A 24044-nucleotide genomic window follows, 5' to 3' on the forward strand; every position below is an offset into this window, starting at 1 on the left:
CACAACTATCAATCTCAATTTTGTCAGCTTAGAGCATATTCAGACAGCGATTATACTGGAGGTATTGATGATTGAAAGAGCACTCAGGCTTCGTACTTTTCTTGTGTGACACTGCTTCCACGTGGTTATTAAAGAAGCAACCTAGTGTTACTCTTTTGACATGTGAAGCTAAATATGTTGTAGCATCTTCATGTGTTTGTCATGGAATATGTTTGAGAAGACTACTTAAAGAAATTCGTATGGACCAGAAGAAAGCAATAGAGATTTTTGTCGATAAAGTTTCTACTATTGTTTTGGCGAAAAATCCAGCTTTTTATGAATGAAGCAAACATATCGATGTTCAATATCACCATATTCGAGAACAAGTGAGAGAAAATGAAATTGAAGTGTCACATGTGAAGACGGGAGATCAAGTAGGAGATATTTTTACTAAAGTTCTAAAGACCAATGCTTTTTGGAAGTTCAAGAGTCTGCTTGGAATGATCGATGGAATAAAATTTGGTTTAAGGGGGAGTGTTAGCATTTAGACCAAATTCATAAATGTTGTTGATTCAAGTGAAGAGGTTACCGACTCATTAAACGAGTTGTGGATCAGCTAACTGGTTGTCGATTTAGAAGAGATGATTGTTCAGTATATGAGTTAAATAGAGTCTTAATTATAGTGCTGTTTTCAAGAGTCTGTTTGGGTTTTTATGGCAAATCAATGTTTTGTAAATTTCGAGGAATCTATGTTCTTGAAATGGTAGATATGTTTATGAGTCATTTAAGAGTAAGGGTCATGTAACAAGTCTATAAATCGGCAAGTCTTGTAATCGTATCTGATAAGGTGAAATAAGGTGAATTAAATACAAAAAAGCCTATACGTCTCCTTCTCTTCCTTGAGTTGTGTGAGTTGTGAGTGATTTACCTTCAAATTATCCCAACACCAAAGGCTTTCACCAAGAACTATGAGCAAGGTAGCCGAGGGCTTTCACCAATAATTTTCTGCAAGCCAGGGCAATTGAAGGCTTTAACTCCTTCACCGTGTTCTAAGCAGCCAAAAGCTTTCGTTTTGAGAACACTCATGATACAGTCCCGGGCGGCCGTTGGCTTTCGCTCCCAGACAGTGTTCCAATGGACTACTAGCTTTTGCAAGAGAACACTGATGATATGGACCTAGTCGGTTGGTGGCTTTTGCTCCAGGACTACGGTCCGGTAGCCAAAGGCTTTTGTTAGAAAAACTTTTATGATACAGGTTAGGACAGCCGCCGGCTTTCACTCCAAGACCGCATTCCAGCGGCCTTAAGCCCTTTTTCATCCAGGAGCTACACAGTCATGATCTCTATTATCGGACCACCAAGGTTTGCCTTTCACAGATCAGGAGAAGATGCGTGCACAGTAGTGAGTCCAGCGGCACATCTGCCTCGGCCAGACGTCCTTTGATTCATTACTATGGGCTATTCGTGGCCTTAGATGAGCATAACCAAATAACAACTCTTGACGAGAGAAAGGCTCGAATGCAATCGCCCGACTAGTTCTGGGGCAGAATTTTGTAAGTTGTCCATATCTCGTGAGTGTTCGGGCTCATTGCTGGTGGCTTAGAAGATATTGTGCAAAGGGCATAGCACCGTGAAAAACATCTGACTTTTCGAAGTGGAATTAGAGAAGGGGACTCAGGAAGAGGTCAAGAGCTTGGGGAAGGCGACTCTCTTCTTGAGTGGCAACTCTGCGATCTCGGTGGAGTTCAATGCCGAGTCTTGCCTTCCCAGAATCAAGCCAAACGGCGTCTATTTCTTAGAGTACTTAGATAGGAAGATGAAGAGTTACAGCGTGGACGACAAAAAAGTGCAATTGGCACTCACATTTATGCACCCGAATGGATCCATAGAAGACTTTTTGAGTAATCCTTGATTCCGTGGGTCTGACCCTATCATAGAGTAGAATATGCCTAGTCAGTTCGCTTCTCTCACCAGAAAAGGAAATTTGACGTTGTAGGCATGAGCTTATTGATTAAATGTTAATAATAATTGCTCTTTTTCCTAATTACTTCTCCTGACACTTAAGACTCATCAGAACCGAAGCTGCAAACGGACGTTCATGTTCGTGGCAACTGAGTTTAGTCAAAACTCTTGTTTACCTAAAAATATGAAAATTCTCACTTGATGCAACTAGTACTCACTTTAATGTTGTATTTTTTTTTCCTTCCTGATGTCGGACCTAGGTTGGCTGGAATGGGCCCATCTCCACCCTTGATTGCAAGGGCCCTACATGTGTGATCCGCGGGATCAACGGTCACTACAAAATAAATATATTTATTTTCTATTAATTTAATAAAATGACTAAATTATGCATCGGCACAATCAAAAGTTGCGTGTTGACGATAACTTTCACTTTTTTTCTTTATCTTCTCGTTTGCTGTGGTTGTCAAAATAATTTGCCCTAGCCTTCTCTGCAAAGATGCTCCCTTAAGTCATCGGCCGAACAAGTTTCAACAATAAAAGTTGAGAGTCAAAACAGAGAGAGACTGAACCTTTTTCTAGTGCAGTCTTAGTGAATGCCCGCGTGATTTCCGATCATCAAGAACTAATAAACAAATCCAAAAAGTCATAGGTTGGCTTAAGTATGGGACACCGAAAATGATTAGAAGCGAAACTTGCCGGATATAATATGGAGGCACAAGCACAAAGATCTAGTTATCCAGAGGACCATAAAACACCTTGAAAGAACTAACTGGATAATTCTACATTAGCGTGATTTCAGATGGTCCGGAAAGAATAAACAAATCAACGAAGTCATAGGATGGCCTTAAGTAATGGGACATAATGAATGCTTGGAGGCGAAACTCGCGATCTATAATCCAGAGGCACAAACACAAAGATCGAGTTATCCGGAGGACCACGACACACCTTGAAAGCTATTTGATTGATCAAAGGAGAGGACTGTTTTCAACGATTAGAAAATGTTGGACGCACCTCCCTATTGTAGACACCCTTGGATTTGTTTTTGTTTATTTTTATTTTTTATGTAAGTAGATTGATTAGTTGGTATTTGTGACAGAAAAATTTCAGGAAGCCAATTGATGGGAGGGGGACAATTGAAAGTTTTAAAGCAACCCAGGGACCTAATCAAATTGATTGAAAGTTCAGGGGGAAAATTCCGCATATAACATAAGTCGAGGGACCGATTTACATGATTCCAAACTTCATGTATGTTATAAAACACGGGACAAAAATTTAGGATATCCCCTTCAAAAAAAAATCATGTCAGCAGGAGGGAACTATATCTTGCGGCCAGCCACGACAAAGGAACATTCATTCAAGGAAAATAAAAAGAAGCAATAAGATTTGTGAAGCAACATGTTGAAAGAGGTAGTTAAATTGGGGTCATCCTCATCGGAAAGGCAACTGAATTCCCAAAAGTTGTCTTTCCTCACATAAGAAAGGTTCTGCCTCATGTTTTGGGAAATAAATTCATCAAAGAAGTTGCACACAAGGCGAATTGATCATTCAATCGACGACGAAGCAATGGTGAATTGGGAACAACTCCCACAAGAGGTCCTAGAACTCATCACTCGTTGGCTAGGCACAGAAGACTTTTTAGCTGTTGGACGGGTGCGCACCTTGTGGCGGTCCGCTGCCGCCAAAGAGATGTACAAGGCGAAGTCCAAATCCCCGTGGCTCATGATATATGCGTGCAACCAAATAGCTGAGTTCTTCAGACCCTCTAGAGGGAGAATTCAGCAAGTGGAGTTGCTAGGATCTGGAGCCGAGGCCTTGTCGCCACCAGGATGGATACTCGTGTCAAACTCGGGCTGTGAGTACCGTATCTTCAATCCGCTTTTAGGTGTCAGCATCGAACTCCCTGCCTTGGAGAAGCTTCGCCACAAGTCACGTCTCAGTGTGGAACTAGAAGAGCCAGAGAGGCTCCTGGGCAGCGCTCCTAGAATCGACAGGATCGTGTTGTCCTCAAGCCCTTTTTTGTCCAGGAGCTACACAGTCATGATCTCTTCTACGGGATCACCTGGGTTTGCCCTTCCCAGATCAGAAGAAGATGGGTGGGTGGTAGTGAGTCCACCAACGCATCTGCCTCGGCCAGCTGATATATTATGATGGGCTGTATGTGGCCTTGGATGCGCATAAACGAATAATGACCCTTAATGAGAGAGAGTGTCGCATACAATTGCGACTCGATCTCGGTAAGAACCATATCTCGTGGAATGCTCGGGCTCACAGCTGGTGGCTTGGATGATATGGGGCGGAAGGGGTGGGACCGTGAAAAAAATCCAAGTGGATTTGGAGAATGGAACTCAGGAAGAGGTCAAGAGCTTGGGGAACACGTCTCTCTTCTTGAATCGGCAACTCTCGGTTCTCGGTGGAGCTCAACTCCGAGTCATGCCTTCCGTGGATGAAGCCAAACCGCATCCCAGATTACATAGATAAGAAGATGAAGAGTTACGGCATGGACGACGGAGATGCACCTCGATGCACCTAGCATTCGCATTTATCCACCCGATTGGTTTAACCTTAATGTTGAATTTTTTCCACTTCCTCAGTATGAAGATTTCAATGTCATACTAGGTCGGCTAGCATGGGTCCATCCCCACCCTTGATCGCAAGGGCCCTACACGTGTGACCCACGCGATCAACGTCGTCACCAGACAACTATGTCTTGGAAGATCGTAGCTATAGAATATATTCATGGCCGACTTTGCTTTAATTGCTTTAACGTGTGCCAAACGTAAGAAAAGGTACCTTACCAAAAAAAAAAAAAATCGTAAGAAAAGGTCTTTAGCGGCTATTTTCACTCGGGGCTATTCTAAGGACCGCCATCAGTGAGAGGGGAACTCTTAAGATGCACTGAAGCATTATTGGTTTGCCCATCAGTCATTTGAATTATAAGAAGAATCATGCAAAATGATGCGCATTATTGGTTTGCCCGCGTATTGTAGTAACCACTCATCTAGATTTCTATTTTTGATCGACTCGTTTCTCCGCATGATATGGATTTGGATATTTTTGGCAGGAGAATGTGTTAATATGAATTTCAAACTCGATAAAATTGAAATGGGAGATTTATTAGTTAATCGCCTTGAGATATCAAATTTTAATTATTGATAATATCTAATGTCAACTTTACTTTTTTATAGTGAGATTAATGTAAAGGCTTTTTTATCATTTGAAATAGGCTGCACAACAAATAGATTAAGAGAACTTGCAACCTACCGAAGAAATTACGAAGTTTGCTTCTTCTTCTTCTTCTTCTTTTTAGTTAATTCTTGAAGAACATGCAAAAGATTCTTTGAACATAGATAATTGGACCGTATGGAACGATAGTGAGAAATCTTGGATATCTAACTCGGCGTAATCCCCATTTGTGATTTAGAAAAGAAAACTAGTAAAGCAACCGAATTACAACATTGTGAAAAGATCCACTAGGCACATTTGTGGTGGGTTGTACTAACATGTCACTTAATTACTGAATGTACAATATAATGACCTTCCTACTTACTAGTACCTGAATTGCGTTTGGTGTGGAATGGAAAATTGATGCACTCTCGGAGAATTTTGACCGAACAATTGAACCGACTGGGTTGGCATTAATAGAAGTACGCATATGCCCCTTATTGAGCCGAGACACCGGTGGGATAGACATGTGCATGTATGACGAAAGAGTCGCCCAAACCGGAACCTGACCCCCAAAAAAAAAAATGCCGGGTCTTTTTTCATTCGGGTTTCCTTTCGATACGGGTAGTGAATAGAATAATGGGTTTCTCACAGTTCAGTATCAGCCGAAGCCGATTCGAAGCCCAACTGAACTTATTTCGAAACCAAAGCAATGAGAGTAAAAGCTTATCAATTGCCATTCTTTTCTCTAACAATTCGTAAGCTTATCATATGTTCATGATATCGGAAGTCACCATTGCCGTTGGGATGTTCGATAAACTTGAACAATGTAAAAGTTTGCCCCGTAAGATTAGAGTAAGTGCATAAACTTGATATCTTAGATGATGGATCACAATAAATCGGTACAAGTGAGCAGCTAAGCATGCATTAACCTGGCTGAAATTTGGATTAAGACAATCGAGGATGGTTGCCCAGTTCTTAAAATAAAAAGAATAATAATAATAACAATAGAAAAACGATAACCCAAATTAACCTGTTTTTTCAGTGTGGGTTCTATGCAAGTCGGGTTTAAAGGAATTTAAAAAAAAAATTCATTTACTTTGGCTTGGCATTGAGAAAAAAACTGAACTTTGTATGGTAACTACACCAAATGTCCCGACAATTGACGCATACTTTTGTATTCGCAATATAATTCGCGTACGTACGCGTGCGAGTGAACGCAACGCGCTGAGCCAATTTGACGCAGACCGCGGAAAAAATAAGAAAGAAACATTACAGAAGACAAGAATTCAACTTGAACATAAACAAACTCTTTTGTCTCTCTCGCTCGCTCGCGCGCTCTCCCGGACACTGTGCACATTTGTGATTTGGTCTCGCTCTTCCCTCTTCAGGTGTCGCACAGCGGGAGAGATATCGCTTCCCTTTGCTTCTCCTTCGTCGTGCTACCGTCAGGTCTCTCTCTCTCTCTCTCTCCCTCTCTCGACTTCGTTTGTGATTTGGTCTCGCTCTTCCCTCTTCAGGTGTCGCGCAGCGGCAGAGATATCGCTTCCCTTTGCTTCTCCTTCGTCGTGCTACCATCAGGTCTCTCTCTGTCTCTGTCTCTGTCTCTCTCTCTCGATCTCTGTCGACTTCGTTTGTGATTTGGTCTCGCTCTTCCCTCTTCAGGTGTCGCGCAGCGTGAGAAATATCGCTTTCCCCTGCTCCTTCTTCTTCGTGCTGCCATCAGGTCTCTCTCTCGACACTTCTGTGAATGTGAATATGAGCGACGATTATTGGTTTACGAATTCTGGGCATTTCGATTATTTCAAGTCTTTTCCCTCATTTTTGCAATCGTGTTGTTTCTGAGTGGTCAGTTGCAATTTTAGAGACTCTTTATTCTCTTCAGGAACCAATCTAGTGTATAGGGCTGGAGTATACTCTGTTCAATGTCAGTTGCCTCGTATTTCGGTGCAGGGTTTTGATATTGCTGTATATAGGATTTCCCTCTTCTTTTGTGTACATATATAGGCTGAGGAAGCAGACATGCCCAGACAAAGATCCATTTCGGGAATATGTAGAGCTTCTTTGTTGGAGTTGGCGAATACTTCGGTGACCCTTGTTCCTCATACCGGGAACGCCCACGTGAGCTTAGGGAAACCAAAGTATGGTTCGACGACATGTGACCCCCAAGCATGGAATGCGGGGGTTCGGGGGCAGCGCTCCCGACACGGGGGTCCCGCTGATCGGACAGCGGGCGGGGGTTCCGCTCAACGGGTTTGGGCTTTTATTTGAGCTGGCCCGTATGGTGCGAGATTAAGGTAGCGAATGATAACCATTCTGTTCCGGAATGAATTCCTGAAACAGAAATAGATTTTTCTATTTCTGGTTCCAGGATGAGTTTCTGAGAAAAGAAACCCGTTTGATAACAACAAAAAATTTCTATTTCTGGAACAGAAACCCGTTTGATAACAGCACAAAATTTCTATTTCCTGAAACAAAAACTCGTTTGATAAACAACACAAAATTCTATTTCTAGGAAAAAAAATCCATTTTTTTTTAAAAAATGGAATAAAAATAATTAGAAAATCCAAAAAATTCCTAAAAATCTCAAAAAAAATTCAAAAAATCCAAAAAAATTGAAAAATTCTAGAAAAATTCATCACAATTTCCAAAAAAAAAATTCAGATTTTTCTAGAAAATAGGAAATTTGTTGAATTTTTAAAAAAAAATCAAAAAATCAAAAATTTCAAAACTTCATAGAATGACTTAAAATACCTGTGGCCACCCACTTTTAGTGAAACTTAAATTTTTTTAAGTGCCCAAAAAAAATCAAACAATCAAAAATTCCAAAAATTTTAAAAATTCACAGAATAGTTTAGAATACATGTGGCCACCCACTTTGAGTGAAATTTAAATTTTTTAAGGTGCCTACAAAAATTCAAAAACTCAAAAAATTCAAAATTTCACAGAATAGCTTAAAATACCTGTGGCCACCCACTTTGAGTGAAATTTTAATTTTTTGAGGTGAAAAAAAGTAAAAAATCAAAAATTTCAAAACTTCATAGAATGACTTAGAATATCTGTGGCCACCCACTTTGAGTGAAATTTAAATTTTTTTAGGTTTCGAAAAAAAATAACAACATAAAAAAATCAAAAATTTTAAAACTTCACAGAATGACTTAGAATGCCTCTAACCACCCACTTTGAGTGCAATTTAATTTTTTTAGGTGCCCAAATGGTATTTTTGATTTTTAAATTTTTTTCGGCACCTAAAAAAAATTAAATTTCACTCAAAGTAGATGGCCACATGTATTCAAAGCCATTCTGTGAAGTTTTGAAAATTTTGATTTTTTTTCTTTTTTTCGGCACCTAAAAAAAATAAAATTTCATTCAAAGTTGGTGGCCACAGGTATTCTAAGCCATTCTGTGAAGTTTTGAAATTTTTGCTTTTTTGCTTATTTTTATTTTTTTCGGCACCTAAAAAAATTAAATTTCGCTCAAAATGGGTGGCCATAGGTATTCTAAGCAATTCTGTGAATTTTTGAAATTTTTTATTTTTTTATTTTTTTCGGCACCTAAACAAATTTAAATTTTGCTCAAAGTGGATGGCCACAGGTATTCTAAGCCATTATGTGAAGTTTTGAAATTTTTTCTTTTTTGCTTATTTTTATTTTTTTGGCATCTAAAAAAAATTAAATTTCGCTCAAAGTGGGTGGCCACAGGTATTCTAAGCCATTATGTAAAGTTTTGAAATTTTTGATTTTTTTATTTTTTTTCGACACATAAAAAAAATTTAAATTTCGCTCGAAGTGGATGGCCACAGGTATTCTAAGCCCTTCTGTGAAATTTTGAAATTTTTTACTTTTTGCTTTTTTTAATTTTTTTCGATATCTAAAAAAAATTAGATTTCGCTCAAATTGGGTGGCTACATGTATTCTAAGACATTCTGTGAAGTTTTTAAATTTTAGATTTTTTTATTATCTTTTATTTTTTTGGCATCTAAAAAAAATTAAATTTCGCTCAAAGTGGGTGGCCACAGGTATTCTAAGCCATTTTGTGAAATTTTGAATTTTTTGATTTTTTGACTTTTTTTTATTTTTTTCGGTACCTAAAAAAATTTAAATTTCGCTCAAAATGGGTAGCCATAGATTTTAAACCATTATGTGAAGTTTTGAAATTTTTTATTTTTTGCTTTTTTTTCCCACCTCAAAGGTCGTGACTTCCAGATGAACATGTGTTTTAAAGAAAGAGTTCTCTCAGAAATGATTCTCATTTTTGGTCTAGAAATAGAAAACCAACTTTTTTTTGGTTCTGATTTCTGGTTCAGAATCGGTTCTGGAACAAAAACTTGTCCCAAAAATAGAAAAATGAAATTGCGTTAACAAACAGGTTTCTGGTCCAAAACTGATTCTGGGAACAAAAAATCAGTTCTGGACATAACCAGAATGGTTATCATGCGGTACCTAAGAGATTAAGAGATTTCGTATAGGTTCAGGTTTTGGGCCCGTTTGGGGCACATATATATTTTGCTTGTTTTTCTGATCATTGTAACGAGTTGAGTGGCTGTAAACCTAAAATATAGTGAAATCTCTTTGCAGGATGTAGCCCTATTCGAGGGTGAACCTGGGTAAATTCGTGCATTGTCTATTTTCTCTGATTTCTGCGTGATCGTTCTGTTTCGGTTCTCGATACATCCCTTCAATTGGTATCAGAGCCGGAGTTGTTCGAGGAATTAGGGTTTATTCGAGATGTCAGGAGGATCACGAATTGAGATAGAAAAATTCGATGGGACGCGATTTGATCTGTGGAAGATAAAGATGGAGGATCTTCTCTGCGATCGAGATCTTTGGTCGGCAATCGAAATGGAAAGGCCTGTTGCTGCGCAACCTGGTGTCGTGATAGGCAAGGAAGCGGTGAAGGAAGGGGATTCAACTTCCAAACAGGTAGATCCGAAGGAGATTGAAGACTGGAATCGGATTGATCGAAAAGCAAAGGGTTTGATTCGGCTTTGTCTCGCAGACTTGATTATGATAAACGTGATGAGGGACCCTATAGCCAGGGACCTATGGCAGAAACTAGAGTTGTTGTATCAAAGTAAGTCATTGGTTAATAAGCTGTTTTTGAGTAAAAAGCTGTATAATCTTCGGATGCATGAGGCGACTCGTTTTCTGCACATCTGTATAACTTTAACACATTGATTAGTCAACTCGTATCAATCGGTGTTAAGTTCCAAGATGATAATAAGGCAATAACACTGCTCTGTTCACTGCCGGATTCATGGGATAACCTGATTGTGGTGATTGGTGGTGAGGATAAGGAATTATCGTATGAAAGTGTGTGTTCTGCCTTGTTATCGGAAGAGACACGAAGAAAGGGATCAGGAAATTCCGGTAAAGAGGCATTGGCGGCTAGGGGAAGGCCAACAGAGAAGACTCTGAATCAGAGACGGTCCAGATCCAAATCTTGTGGGCGATCGAAGAGTAGGGAGAGGAGGGTACAGTGCTGGAAATGTCAAGAGTGGGGCCATGTGAAGCGGGACTGTAAAAACAAGCCAATTTTTAAGAAAGAAGCTGAATCATCCTCAAGTAAAAAGGAGGTCAATGCAGGAGATATGTATTTGGCTGCTGCATGTATGGCGCAGTCAAACAAGGATATTTGGTTGATCGATACCGGTGCTTCATACCACATGACGCCTCATAGACACTGGTTTTGTGAATATGAGCAATATAATGGTGGGGATGTCATGCTCGGAGATGATACTGCAGTTCAGATTGTCGGGTGTGGCAAGGTGAAGCTGAGGATAAGTAATGGCACGGTGAAGACTATTCCAGACGTGATGCACATACCCTTGATGAGTAGAAATTTGTTATCAGTCGGTACGATGGCTGATTCGGGGGTTATTTTTAGCTGTGATAAGGATTCGTGCAAGATGACTTGAGGTTCTATTGTGATTGCACGAGGAGTCCGTTATGGGACATTATACAAGCTGCTCGGGGAAACAGTGACTGTTGGTAGAGGGTTCATTTCTGAAAAGGCCAAGGAAGATGGACATGATATGTCCATGTTGTGGCATCAGAGGTTAGGGCATATCGGTGAAAAGGGACTGTCTACCTTAGCTTTGAGTCAGATGGTATAAGGAATTCCAAAATGCTCTATGGGTTTCGGGTTCTATGAACACTGTCTTCATGGAAAATAGAATCGAGTTAGTTTCCAACACACCGGTACGAGAACAATAGAGATTCTGGAGCTGATTCACAGTGATGTTTTTAAGCCTACTCCGACTGCATCTATTGGAGGATCCAGGTACTATGTATCGTTCATAGATGATTTTTCGAGACATAGTTGGATTTATTTTATTAAAAGTAAATCAGATGTATTCGAAAAATTTCGAGAATTTAAGGCTTTGGTTGAAAACCAATTGGGCAGGAAAATCAAGATACTTCGTACGGATAACGGAGGTGAATTCTGTTCGGACAAGTTCGAACAGTTTTGTGTAGATAATGGTATCGCGAGGCAGAAAACGACCCCATATACGTCTCAACAGAATGGGGTGGCCGAAAGATTAAATCGGTCACTCATAGAAAAGGCAAGATACATGCTGAGTTGGGCAGGTCTGGATCTTGAATTTTGGGCAGAAGCTGTAGCCACGGCCAGTTATTTAAAGAACCAATCACCGACCACATCAATGAAGGACCGTACACCATACGAGGCAGTGTTTGGGAAGAAGCCGAATCTGTCACATGTTCGGGTGTTTGGGTGTGACGCGTATGTTCATGTACCCAAGGAGAAAAGAGGTAAGCTTGACAATAAGTCTGAGAAGAACATATTCGTCGGATACAAGGAAGGGGTCAAGGGCTATAAGCTGTAGAATCCAAAATCAAAGATCATCATATATAGCAGGGATGTTGTCTTTTGTGAAACACAATCCCAGGCAGGCATACAGAAAAGTGATGAGCCCAAGAAAGTGGTATTGCTTGAAGAAAGTCCTAAGACTGAAACTGTGGAGATGGCTCCACAAGATATACCAGCAGAGCCTAATTCTGATCCGGAGCAAGGGGACTTGGTTAATGAAGTCGAGGATGCAGATTCGGATGAAGACCCGAACACCAATAGCATGCCGGTCCTCAGGAGATCAACACGGGAAAGGCAGAAACCACTTCGGTACTCACTTAGTGCATTGAGTACGTTTCATGCCTTAAGCATTACCGGAGATGATCCTAGTTCTGTAAAAGAGGCGAGATCCATGGATGACGTGAATCAGTGGGAGCTCGCAATGATAGATGAGATGCAATCGCTTGATCAAAACGAGACATGGAGCTTATGTAAATTGCCTAAGGATAGAAAGGCAATTGGGTGCAAATGGGTGTTCAAGCGAAAGCTGAAACCGGATGGGACTATGGAGAAGTACAAGGCAAGGCTCATGGCCAAGGGGTATTCTCAGATCGAGGGAATTGACTATGACGAGGTTTTCTCTCCAGTGGCGAAATTGACCTCGATACGGTTTGTTCTATCTGTAGCAGCTGCATACGATCTTGAGGTGGAACAGATGGATGTAAAAACAGCTTTCCTTCATGGGAATTTGGAGGAGGAGATTTATATGAGGCAACCAGAAGGTTTTGAAGCAAAAGGAAAGGAGAATCTGGTATGCAAACTGAAAAAGTCTTTATATGGGCTGAAGCAGTCACCGAGGATGTGGTACCAAAAGTTTGACTCTTACATGCTGCAGCTTGATTTTATGCATTCAAATTCTGACCATTGTGTTTATGTGAAGAGGATGGACGATCAGTTTGTCATTCTCACGCTATACGTGGATGATATGCTGTTAATCGGGAATAGCGTGAAGATGGTGAAATCCATAAAAAATTTGTTGGCTAGGAAGTTCGAAATGAAAGATTTGGGGCCTGTAAATTTTATTTTGGGCATGCAAATTACGAGGGACCGTGAGAAACGAAAGTTATGGCTAGGGCAGGAGAAATACATCAAAGAAATGTTGAAGAAATTCAACATGACAGAGTGCAAGCCTGTTGGTACCCCTATACCTTTAGGGACCAAGCTATCTACGGAACAGTGCCTTAAAACGGATGAGGAGGTTGAGGAAATGGCCCGAGTTCCATACGCAAGTGCAGTGGGTAGCTTGATGTATGCTATGGTGTGCACGCGTCCGGATATAGCCCAAACAGTGGGAGTCTTGAGCCGATATATGTCTAACCCAGGTAAAGAACATTGGAATGCGATCAAAAGAGTTTTAAGGTATCTTCGTGGAACTTGAAATTTTTCTTTATGTTTTGAAGGTACATAGAATGGAAACATCCTTGATATCGTAGGCCATGTAGATGCAGATTGGGGTGGGGATATTGATAGTAGACGATCCACTAGCGAGTATGTTTTCACATTATTTAGGGCTGCGGTGAGTTGGATGAGTAGGAGGCAAAGCATGGTAGCGCTCTCTTCTACGGAGGCTGAGTACATGGCTCTTACCCATGCCGGAAAAGAGGCCATATGGTTACGATGGTTGTGCTTGGTGCTTGGTTTTGAGCAAGGTGCCGTGGAGGTGAGATGCGACAATCAAGGGGCTATTTATTTAGCTAAGAATCCAGCGTTTCACTCACGTACAAAGCACATCGACATTCAATATCACTTTATCCGAGAGAAGGTGGAGAAGAAAGTGGTTCGGCTTGAAAAGATCGACACGGTGAAAAATAGTTCAGACTTCCTTACTAAAGCTGTCACGGTTGCGAAGTTTGAATGGTGCTCTGTTGCGATTGGATTGAAGAGGAGTGATGTTGGAAAGGCTCTTATTTGCGCTAAGTATCCACCAAGTGGGAGAATATTGGCATTGGCGAATACTTCAGCGACCCTTTTTTCTCATACCGGGCACGCCCACGTGAGCTTAAGGAAACCGAAGTATGGTCCGACGACATGTGTTGTAACGACCCGTTCCGACGAGGGCGGGGAGTGGTCGCCGGGGCCAAAAGGGCCTGGACAAGGAGCGGCTTCCGGCAGGCTTCTAGGATGGCAAGGGGGGGCATGTCTCCTATCCCATATCGCCTAGGGAGGGAGCCTTGGGCTTGCTTATAAAGGCTTGGGAAACCTTAACTTGCAAGAGGCCTTTTCTGGGGCTAGTATGGGCTGTCCTCGGAGGAACAAAACCGTGAGGACTTAGTGTCCAAAGCAGACAATATCTTGCGAGTGGGACCCAGGTCGTTACATGACCCCTGCGCACGGAATGCGGGGGTTCGGGGGCAGCGCCCCTGACACGGGGGTCTCGCTGACCGGACAGTGAGCGGGGGTTCCGCTCAACGGGTTTGGGCTTTTATTTGAGCTGGCCCGTATAGTGCGAGATTAAGATATTAAGAGATTTCGTATAGGTTTAGGTTTTGGGCCCGTTTGGGGCACATATATATTTTGCTTGTTTTTCTGATGATTGTAACGAGTTGAGTGATTGTAAACCTAAAATATAGTGAAATCTCTTTGCATGACGTAGCCCTATTCGAGGGTGAACCTGGGTAAATTCGTGCATTGTCTATTTTCTCTGATTTCTGCGTGATCGTTCTATTTCGATTCTCGATACATCCCTTCATTCTTCCGGATGGCAAATTTAAGTGCCAGTATTGCGGCAAAAAATTTGCCAGTAACCTACAAAGGGTTTGTTTACACCAAAATCGGCATAGATGTCAAGTCGGTTTAATGTAAAAATCCGACAGACAATGGAGCTCAGTCGTCTGCCGAAGTACGTTTGGATAAAATTCGGGAATGCTCTGATACCATGTGAATGGCACCATGTCCCGAATTCGGTGATTGGAGAGAATAGGTAATTTTACCGAAATATGAAAAGTTTACATTTCGGGAAATGCCGAAACTACCGAAAATCGGCAAGATCACAACCCAGCCACGTGAATCGTGACAACAGGAAGTTATGAGCAGAAAGCGGAGATAGTGAGCACGAGCAGATCGTGGGAGATTATTTATCCAAATTGGAAGTTATCCCGGCGATTGAGATCAAGTTTTGGTGGACAATGAAATTGGAAAACGTGGATAGAAAAGGCAGTTATTGAAAGCGCCAAGATTCAAAGTTTGAAAACAAAGAAGTAACCGACGAGCAGTTGCAGGATAAGGGGAGATACAAATACTTAGAGGAAGCAAAGACGGAATCATCAACAACAATACAAAAACACTCAAGCTTATCTGCACTTTAGTTTCCTCTGCACTTTTACTTCCTGCGTTTACAGCTTCCTGTAGTTTTGGTTAACCTTCAAGTCCTTTACAGCTTTCATAGGAGTATTGTAATGTAGTTAGAAACTTTGTTGATCTCAGATCCATTTTTAATCCACTCAATTTCCACCCGCTTCCATATAACCCTGCACTATACTCTGTTTTTCACTACGATATTCCTAGAAATCAAGCTACAGAACCTACTTTAATAAAAATCGAAAAAATCGAAGTTTCGGTGAAGGATATTCCTCGTCATAAAACGAGCGAACATCTTTTTGGCACGCCCGGTGGGACCTGCGTGGTAAGATTTGAAGAAATGGTGAGAACTAGGCAATATGAAGGACTACCAGTCGGTAACGTCAACAATCCAGTTGATGAAGCACGTTCTGAACATTCTGCGGCTAATCAAGTAGAGGAGAATGCCGACATTCCTCGGCAATTAACTGAAGAACAAGCCCGCGCGTTGGCACCAGGTAATACCTTGGTAGCCACGATGAAAAGGATGTTTGAGGAACAGCAAAACGACCTTACCAATCATATGGTGCGACATGTGACTGATGTGATAAAGCCCATGGTGATTAATGCTATAAATGAGGTAATATCACATCCCGGTTCATCTTCTCAAGTTCCACCCTTTTATGCAAATCCTTTTGGGTCAACATCGTTCCCACCAACATTGGGACCTCCTCATGTGGGATATAACAGTAATGGGGGATCAAGTTCTCAACCTTCTGTTAGGATTATACCAAGACCAGAGAATCCTACCCTTATAAACCTCGTGAATGGTGTGAGTGCTTATAATTTCCCTCAAAATGTCCCGAATGATGTTAATTTGGTTAATCCCATGGTCACAAATGCTCCACCAGTGATGAATGTACCTCCACCAGTGAATATGCCCAATGTTGACCATATTAGACCACCTGCGCCTCAACCGTATCCTCATGTGATAGAAAACCCTCTTTATAGGCCACCACTACCCGTTAATTTCAACATGGAGCAGCAAGGGGTGAATCGACCTCAACAGTTCGATCCTAGAGGTCAAGATCCTTAGTTGGGCCAGCAAAATTTAAGGCCATGGAACCTAGATAGAGTTGCAGAACTGGTAATGCAACAATTGGGAGCAGAGAGAGGAATGCCAAGGCTAGTGTATAGGAAACCACATCCCGATTAGGTTGACAATATACCATATTCGAGGGGTTTCAAGATGCCAGATTTTGCTGTATTTACAGGAGAAGAGGATCAGTCAACTGTGGAACATGTAGGTCGATTCTTAGCACAATGTGGAGAAGCTGGAACTAATGAATATTTAAGGTTAAGGTTGTTCCCACTGTCTTTGTCAAAAACAGCGTTCACACTGTCTTTGTCAAAAACAGCGTTCACTTGGTATACGAATTTGCTTGCGAATTCTATTCAGACATGGACGGAAATGGAAAGGCAGTTCCACTCTCAATTTTACCGAATGGTACCAGAGGTAACGGTAGCCGATTTGGCCAGGATGTATCAATATGGTACCGAAACGGTAGATCAGTTTATTGCACGTTTCAAGAAATCCAGAAACCGATGCTTAACATCACTTACCGAAAAGGAGTTCACAGATTTGGCTTTTAATGGCTTAAGGTTCAACCTTAAAGAAAGATTTGAAGGACAAGCATTTGACGATCTCTTTCAGTTGAACGCACGGGTTTCCAAGTACGAACACTTGTTAAAGGAGAAAGATAAGAAGCCGAATAAGGACAATCGGCATACAGTGGCATTTGCTGAAAATACCGAACAAGGTGATATAACCGAAGAGGAGAATGAAATAGCCGTAGCAACTATGGTGCTTGAAAAACCATATGTGTGCCCAGCACTAAAGCCAGCCAGGACGAGAGATGCATCCAAGTTCAAGGCTAAGGAGACAAATAACTACTCATTCGACATCTACAAGTTGGATGAAATAATTGACCTGTTGTTGAAGGATGGAGTAATCAAGTTATCTAAAGGGCAAATAATTCCACCAAAGGAGGAAATGACAAATAAGAGGTATTGCAAGTGGCATCACTCTATAACTCATGATACGGTGAATTGCATTGTATTTAGGAAGACTATTCAAGAGGCAATTCGCCAAGGCAAGATTAAGTTTGCTGAAGACAAAGGTAAGGCCCCAATGGAAGTGGACACAGACCCTTTCCCGAACATGATTAGTATGGTTAACATACGAGATATGATAGGCGATGATAACAAGCAACTTTGCACTCGTTGTCATCAAGAGCTAATTCATCAGGATCGGGAAATACCCAAGTTCCAATACATGAGAGGAACAAGGGGGAGATATCGATCGGGATCGTTTGTCCGCAGAATAGGTAGACCACAGGTAAAATCTGAGATTGTTGCTACCGAAAATTGTACGGTACAAGCTAGAGATCAGGAAGTTCAATCAAGACAAACAGCACATGTTCCCGAAAGAAAAGATGTTAGTCGTAGATATGAGAGGAAGGAATATCACCATGATTCATCGCAACCAGCTTTCCCACTTCGGGAATCGGCCACTCAGGTCCATGAAGAAAAAGAAACATTACCCAAGCCTGCAAAGAAAAAGAACTTATGGCAACGATATAAAGAAGGTGATCCTAAAGTCGGATTGCTTGGAGAACCTAGTGGGAAGTTTGACTATGTGGTCTATTACGGAGACACGGATGACTATACACCTCCATCATTACCAATTGTGCCGACTGGCTGGGGAGATGAGTTTGATGATCCATCACCATCAAATTTCCAGGAAATCCACAAGCGAAAAACAGTTAAGGTGCCACATAATCCTCTCGAAGGAAAATGGTCAACAGTTAAATCGCTAGGACAAACGTCTTACAAAACCATCAAGAGGCGTTTTCAGTGGATGAAAAACAGGCAAAGGAATTTTCAGAATAGTCAAGCTAAAGGTACAGCAAAGCAGGATTTACCTTTCATATTTGTCAGTAAGAAAGGTAATTGGGTCTGGAAAAGGAACCCTGATCAAAAAGATCAGATTAAATCAGAACCAGGGGATTTGGGAAATAGCTCTCGAGTTGAAATGAGAAAAGAAGAAGTTTCACAAGCTCCTCAGATAGTTAATTTTGGGCAGTTCACTGTAGCCCTCAACCCAAGACATTAAGGAAAGGTGGGGCAAAAGAACTTGGGTCCTAAATGGTCACGAGGAAATGACAGGAGTTACCGAATTGGCTACTCCAAAATGTCAAAGGAATATGGTCATCCATTACGGATAAATATGATCCATGCTAAACTTCCAGCGGAGTATGGAACTAATTTGGTAGTGGAAGAAGATACCGAACACATTTCGGAAAAGGAGATAGCCATGGTAGAATTCCAGTTCCTCGACAAAGAAGCCATTAAGTTTGATAAGGCACCTTCTGAAAAAGCAAAGCATCTAAGATCCTTGGTTATTTCAGGAAAGGTCAATGGTAGATCTGTCGGTAAAATTTTCGTAAATGCTGGAGCTACTTTGAACCTCGTATCTTACAAGTACTTCAAGAAATTAGGAAAGGATGATGATGACATTATCCCTTCCAATGTTCAGTTGGCTGATTTTCTTGGGGAAGTTACCGAAGTCAAGGGGGCAATAGTGCTGGACTTGATTATAGAGTCCAAGTCATCCAAAACGACTTTCTTTGTAATAGAGTCTGATGGTTCATATAATCTGCTGCTCGGAAGAGATTGGATACACTCTAATCAGTGCGTACCTTCAACTTTACATCAAGTCTTGGCATTCTGGAATGGCGAGAAAGTGGAATATGTTGAGGCAGATTCGGGATATGCTTCAATCGGGTGGACTGACATTTGCCGAAAATATCGAGCTGTGCACATGAAGGTTATCTTTGTTGAAACACCGAGGAAGATCCACGGTCCCTTGCTTATTGCCGCCGGGGATGTGAAATTTGAATGGATCCCTAAGTCAAGCTTGGCATTGGAAGAACTACATACTCTATATGGAAAGCGAGTCAGTATTGCAAGAAGTTTGTGAAAGGTACTTTACACATTTGGCGGAAATGGCGCATCAAAAGGTTGGAGCCTCAGATTGTATAGATGAATGGGAAGACCCATTAGTCAAAGAAGACAGGACAATGGAGGCTCAAGATCCATATTAGAGGTTGATATAGGAGAGCCTGGTTGTTTCCGCCCAGTGTATGTAAGTACGTTTTTGCAAGGGGGCATGAAAGAAAGTTCATTAACATGATCAAAGAGTACAAAGATTGCTTTGCATGGGACTATCATGAAATGCCTGGTTTGTCAAGAGATATTGTAGAGCATCGCCTTCCAATCAAGAAAGGGTTTCATCCGCATAAACAATTAGCAAGAAGATTTGCTCCAGATGTGATCGATAAAGTCAAAGAGGAAATAGAAAGGTTGCTGAAGGCAAAATTTATTGAAACAACCAGGTATGTTGAGTGGCTTTCAAATATTGTCCCTGTGAAAAAGAAGAATGCGAAGCTGAGAGTTTGTATTGACTTTCGGGATTTGAATAATGCCACTCCAAAGGATGAATACCAAATGCCCATGGCAGATATGTTAGTAGACTCAGCATCGGGAAATGAAATATTATCCCTGATGGATGGTCATTCGGGTTATAACCAGATATTTATCGCTAAGGAAGATGTCCCGAAGACAGCATTTAGATGTCCTGGTGCAATTGGGACTTTTCAGTGGGTGGTTATGCCTTTTGGACTAAAGAATGCAGGAGCTACGTACTAGCGGGCAATGAATTTGATTTTTCATGATATGATCGGTAAATTCTTAGAAGTTTATATTGATGACGTGGTGGTTAAATCAGCCCAAGAAGATCATCTGGATTATCTCGAGCGAGCGTTTATTAGGACGAGGAAGTACAAATTGAAGATGAATCCAGCCAAGTGTGCCTTTGGAATACAAGCAGGAAATTTCTTGGGATTTTTGGTTAATCAGAGGGGAATCGAAGTTGACAAGAACAAGACAAAGACTATCATGGAGCTTTCTCATCCTACATCAAAGAAACAATTGCAGATGGTGATCGGGAAAATAAACTTTCTAAGAAGATTCATTGCCAATTTGTTTAATAAATTGGAGCCGATGACACAGCTTCTGCGTCTCAAAAAGCAGGATGAATTTATGTGGGAAGAAAAACAACAGAAGGCGTTTGATTCGATCAAAGCTTATCTAATGAATCTGCCTGTATTAGTACCGCCAAAAGTAGGCAAACCACTGAAATTGTACTTATCAGCTACCGATATAACTATCGGGAGTATGTTGGCTCAAGAAAATGAGAATGAGAAAGAACAAGCGGTATATTATTTGAGCAGGGTGTTAACTGATGTTGAAAAAAGATATACCGCAATTGAAAAATTATGTCTATCTTTATACTTTGCTTGTATGAAGTTAAGGCATTATTTGCTGCCAACTACAGTACATGTGATCAGTAAGACTGATATAATAAAATATATGCTATCCCGACCTGTTATAAAAGGGCGTATAGCAAAGTGGGCCTTTATCTTGTCCGAGTTTGATTTGATATATGTGCCGATCAAAGCAGTAAAAGGCCAGGCCATTGTTGATTTTCTTACCGAATATCCATGTTTACAACTGGAAGAAAATGAGCAAAGTCTCAGTCAAGTGCTACCATGGACTATGTATTTTGATGGATCGCGTGCTAAGAGCATGGCTGGAGCTGGATTGGTAATAATTTCTCCCGATGGGAAACTTACAAGGTGCATCTATAAGTTAAATTTTGAATGTTCAAATAATCAAGCCGAATACGAAGCATTGATTATCGGACTGGGAATATTGATTGAGTTGAAAGCACAGTTTATCAAAGTATTCGGTGATTCACAATTAGTGGTGAAGCAATTAAGGGGAGAATACCAGTGTTTGAATGAAAATTTGATTGGTTATTACTATCTAGCTAAGAAGCAATTAGAGCAATTCAGGGGTACGACATAGTCCATGTTAAAAGAGATACAAATTTTGAGGCTAACGAGTTGGCTCAAGTAGCTTCTGGATACCGAATATCAAAAGAGTTGGCTGACATCACAACCACCATAACACTATCGGTACCTTCTATTGAACAAAGAAAGATACCGATAGCAGTTAGCGAGGTAGTCCAAAAAGAGGATTGGAAGCAAAGTATCATCGAGTATTTGAAGAATCCAGATTCAAGAGATCGAAAGCTGAGAAGACAAGCCCAGAAATATGTCGTATTAGGAGAAGAATTATACCGAAAATCCTCAGATGGATTGCTTTTGCGTTGTCTTGATGAAGATAATGCAAAATTGGTTATGGCAGAAACATATAAAGGCGTATGTGAAGCCCATCAAGCAGGAATCAAGATGAGGTAGCTGTTAAAAAGGTATGGATATTTTTGGCCAGCAATGATGCAGGATTGTATCAATTATGCCAAAGCATGTCTTTCATGTCAAAAACATGGACCGTTGCAACATGTACCTGCTATGGAGCTCTATTCTGTTATAAAGCCGTGGCCATTCAAAGGATGGGTAATGGATATAATTGGTAAGATCTATCCATCCTCTTCTCATAAGCACAGTTACATTTTGTTAGCCACAGATTATTTTACGAAGTGGGTGGAGGCAATTCCATACAAGAGTATAACACAAAAGACCGTGATCAAATTTATGGAGGAAAATATAATTCATCGATTTGGCTTGCCTGAATCAATTACCGCGGATCAAGGTACAGTGTTCACTGGAAGTGAAGTAAAGGAATTTGCGCGATCAAGAGGAATCAAAATGATTTATTCCACACCATACTATCCTCAAGCAAATGGACAAGCTGAGGCTACTAACAAGGTTGTTATTGGTCTGATCAAGAAACATCTAGAAGAAAATCCAAGGGAATGGGATACTTTATTGTCAACAGTATTGTGGGCATACCGAACGTCACGAAGATCAAGTACAGGTATCAGCCCTTATATGCTTACATATGGACAAGAGGCAGTTTTACCAATGAAAATAATAGTGCAATCTTTAAGAGTTCAATTATAGAGTGAAATGTTGCCTGAAGATTATAAAGATTGGATGCATATAAATCTGGATGAATTAGATGAAGTTCGTGCGGCTTCTTTGGATCAGTTGATTGCACAAAAGAGAAGAGTAGCCAGAGCTTTTAACAAAAGAGTTAAAGTTAAGCAGTTTGTGGTAGGGGATCTAGTATGGAAAGCGATATTGCCTTTTAATTTCCAAAATAGAGAATTCGGTAAATGGTCATCAAATTGGGAAGGACCCTATTTAGTTACCGAAGTGCTAAGTGGAAATGCATACAGGTTGATGGATGTCAATGGAAAAGAACTATCACGTTCTATAAATGGGAAATTCTTGAAGAACTATCATCCATCAATCTGGGAAACATAAGGAGATTTATTCATCCACTAGACGCCAAAATACATTCTGATCTTGGTTACAAAGATTTGCAGATCCTTAACAAGTTTGAGATTTTGGGCTACAAGATTAGAATGTAAGGCAAGATTCGGGTGAAGTTCAGAAAGTTGTTCTTCAAGATACTTCATGTGACGAGAATGGAAGCGGACAACTTCAAACTTCTCCCAAGCTTATCGAAGCAACTGCCTGTACCTGTTTGAAGAAACTTCAACCATAGATCTAATTCGAGAAATTTCATCTCTGATCACTCTCCGTTCTACACGACGATGATTCAAAAAGAAAGTAAGGAGTCGACGTGCCATCTCAACGTCATCTTTAGCTTGAGTACAAGACTCTTGGGTTTGAGCATATTCAGCCTTAGAATCTTGCAATCAGGAAAACTCCTTCTCAATCTAAAGTTGAAGATCATCAGCTTCCACAACAACAGGTTCCAAATTTCAAATCTCCCTCACATTATGTTTGAATGTATCAAAGTTATGAGGGAATAAAGAACATAGCTCCCAGACCAGATCCAGAAAGGTAGAATCTGCAGATAGAAATACTTTGGATCCGAAGAAGTCTGTCAGGTCGGTAACTTCTACCTTATGATTGTTGTTCAATAATAAAGCATGGTGTCCTTGAGACAGTAGTTCGTGTAGTCGCCTCCATAAGGATCGATCACCTATAGAGAACGAAGCAAGTTGTCCATGTTAAAGGGAATGAAGAATGGTCGTCAAAGTTCAACTTTGATAATGTTCAGTAGAAAGTTTACCTTCATAAGTATTACGACCATTCTGTGATCGAGACCAAAGAAGCAGCCGAGATGAAGAACCATGTGAAGACATCATGAACAGGATTGTGAGTTTGCAGGGAATCTGTGGCAAGCTTAAGCAGTTATAAAGGGAGCAGATTGTGGAGGATGATGTGTCAGAATTTTCTTGGAGAGATGGGATGGAGATGGAATTTGATTCATGCATGTGGATAAGCAGTTATTAAGTTGGTAACCAATAAGTTCAGAGAGAATGAATGAGAGGGAAGATTAGCGTTTAATCTTTCAGTTACGCAAGATGCAGAAGAACGAAAAAGGAACAATTTTTATCAAAAGTGTTTTGGAGACGAAAGGGTAAGCGCGCGAAGCAAGGTGACGAAGCGACGTCAAGAATAGGTACTATTATTTTGACATTTAAAAGAATTAAAAGTTCTTTTAATTCTTTTAAAAGGGGGCATTTATTTACACCAAAATCGGCATAGATGTCAAGTCGAATGGAGCTTAGTCGTCTGCCGAAGTACGTTTGGATAAAATTCGGGAATGCTCTGATACCATGTGAATGGCACCATGTCCCGAATTCGGTGATTGGAGAGAATCGGTAATTTT

General features: G+C 40.8%; 1 long non-coding RNA gene and 2 pseudogenes across 1 annotated transcript; all 3 read left to right on the forward strand.

Annotated features, from left to right (window-relative positions):
• The first annotated feature begins 1314 nt into the window (after positions 1-1314).
• Positions 1315-1890, forward strand: LOC130134816 (uncharacterized; annotated as a pseudogene).
• Positions 1891-3503: 1613 nt separating this feature from the next.
• LOC130134817 (uncharacterized) lies at positions 3504-4470 on the forward strand (annotated as a pseudogene).
• A 1964-nt stretch (positions 4471-6434) lies between these two features.
• On the forward strand, positions 6435-7143 carry LOC130134797 (uncharacterized). Its single transcript, XR_008814300.1, has 3 exons — positions 6435-6554; positions 6623-6683; positions 6768-7143. It is a non-coding gene; the product is annotated as an uncharacterized LOC130134797 (long non-coding RNA).
• The last annotated feature ends 16901 nt before the right edge of the window (positions 7144-24044 follow it).

This window comes from Syzygium oleosum, unplaced genomic scaffold, assembly GCF_021117445.2.
Source record: "Syzygium oleosum isolate NSW1041296 unplaced genomic scaffold, Sole_v2.1 Sole_v2.24, whole genome shotgun sequence".
Taxonomy (NCBI): Eukaryota; Viridiplantae; Streptophyta; class Magnoliopsida; order Myrtales; family Myrtaceae; genus Syzygium; species Syzygium oleosum.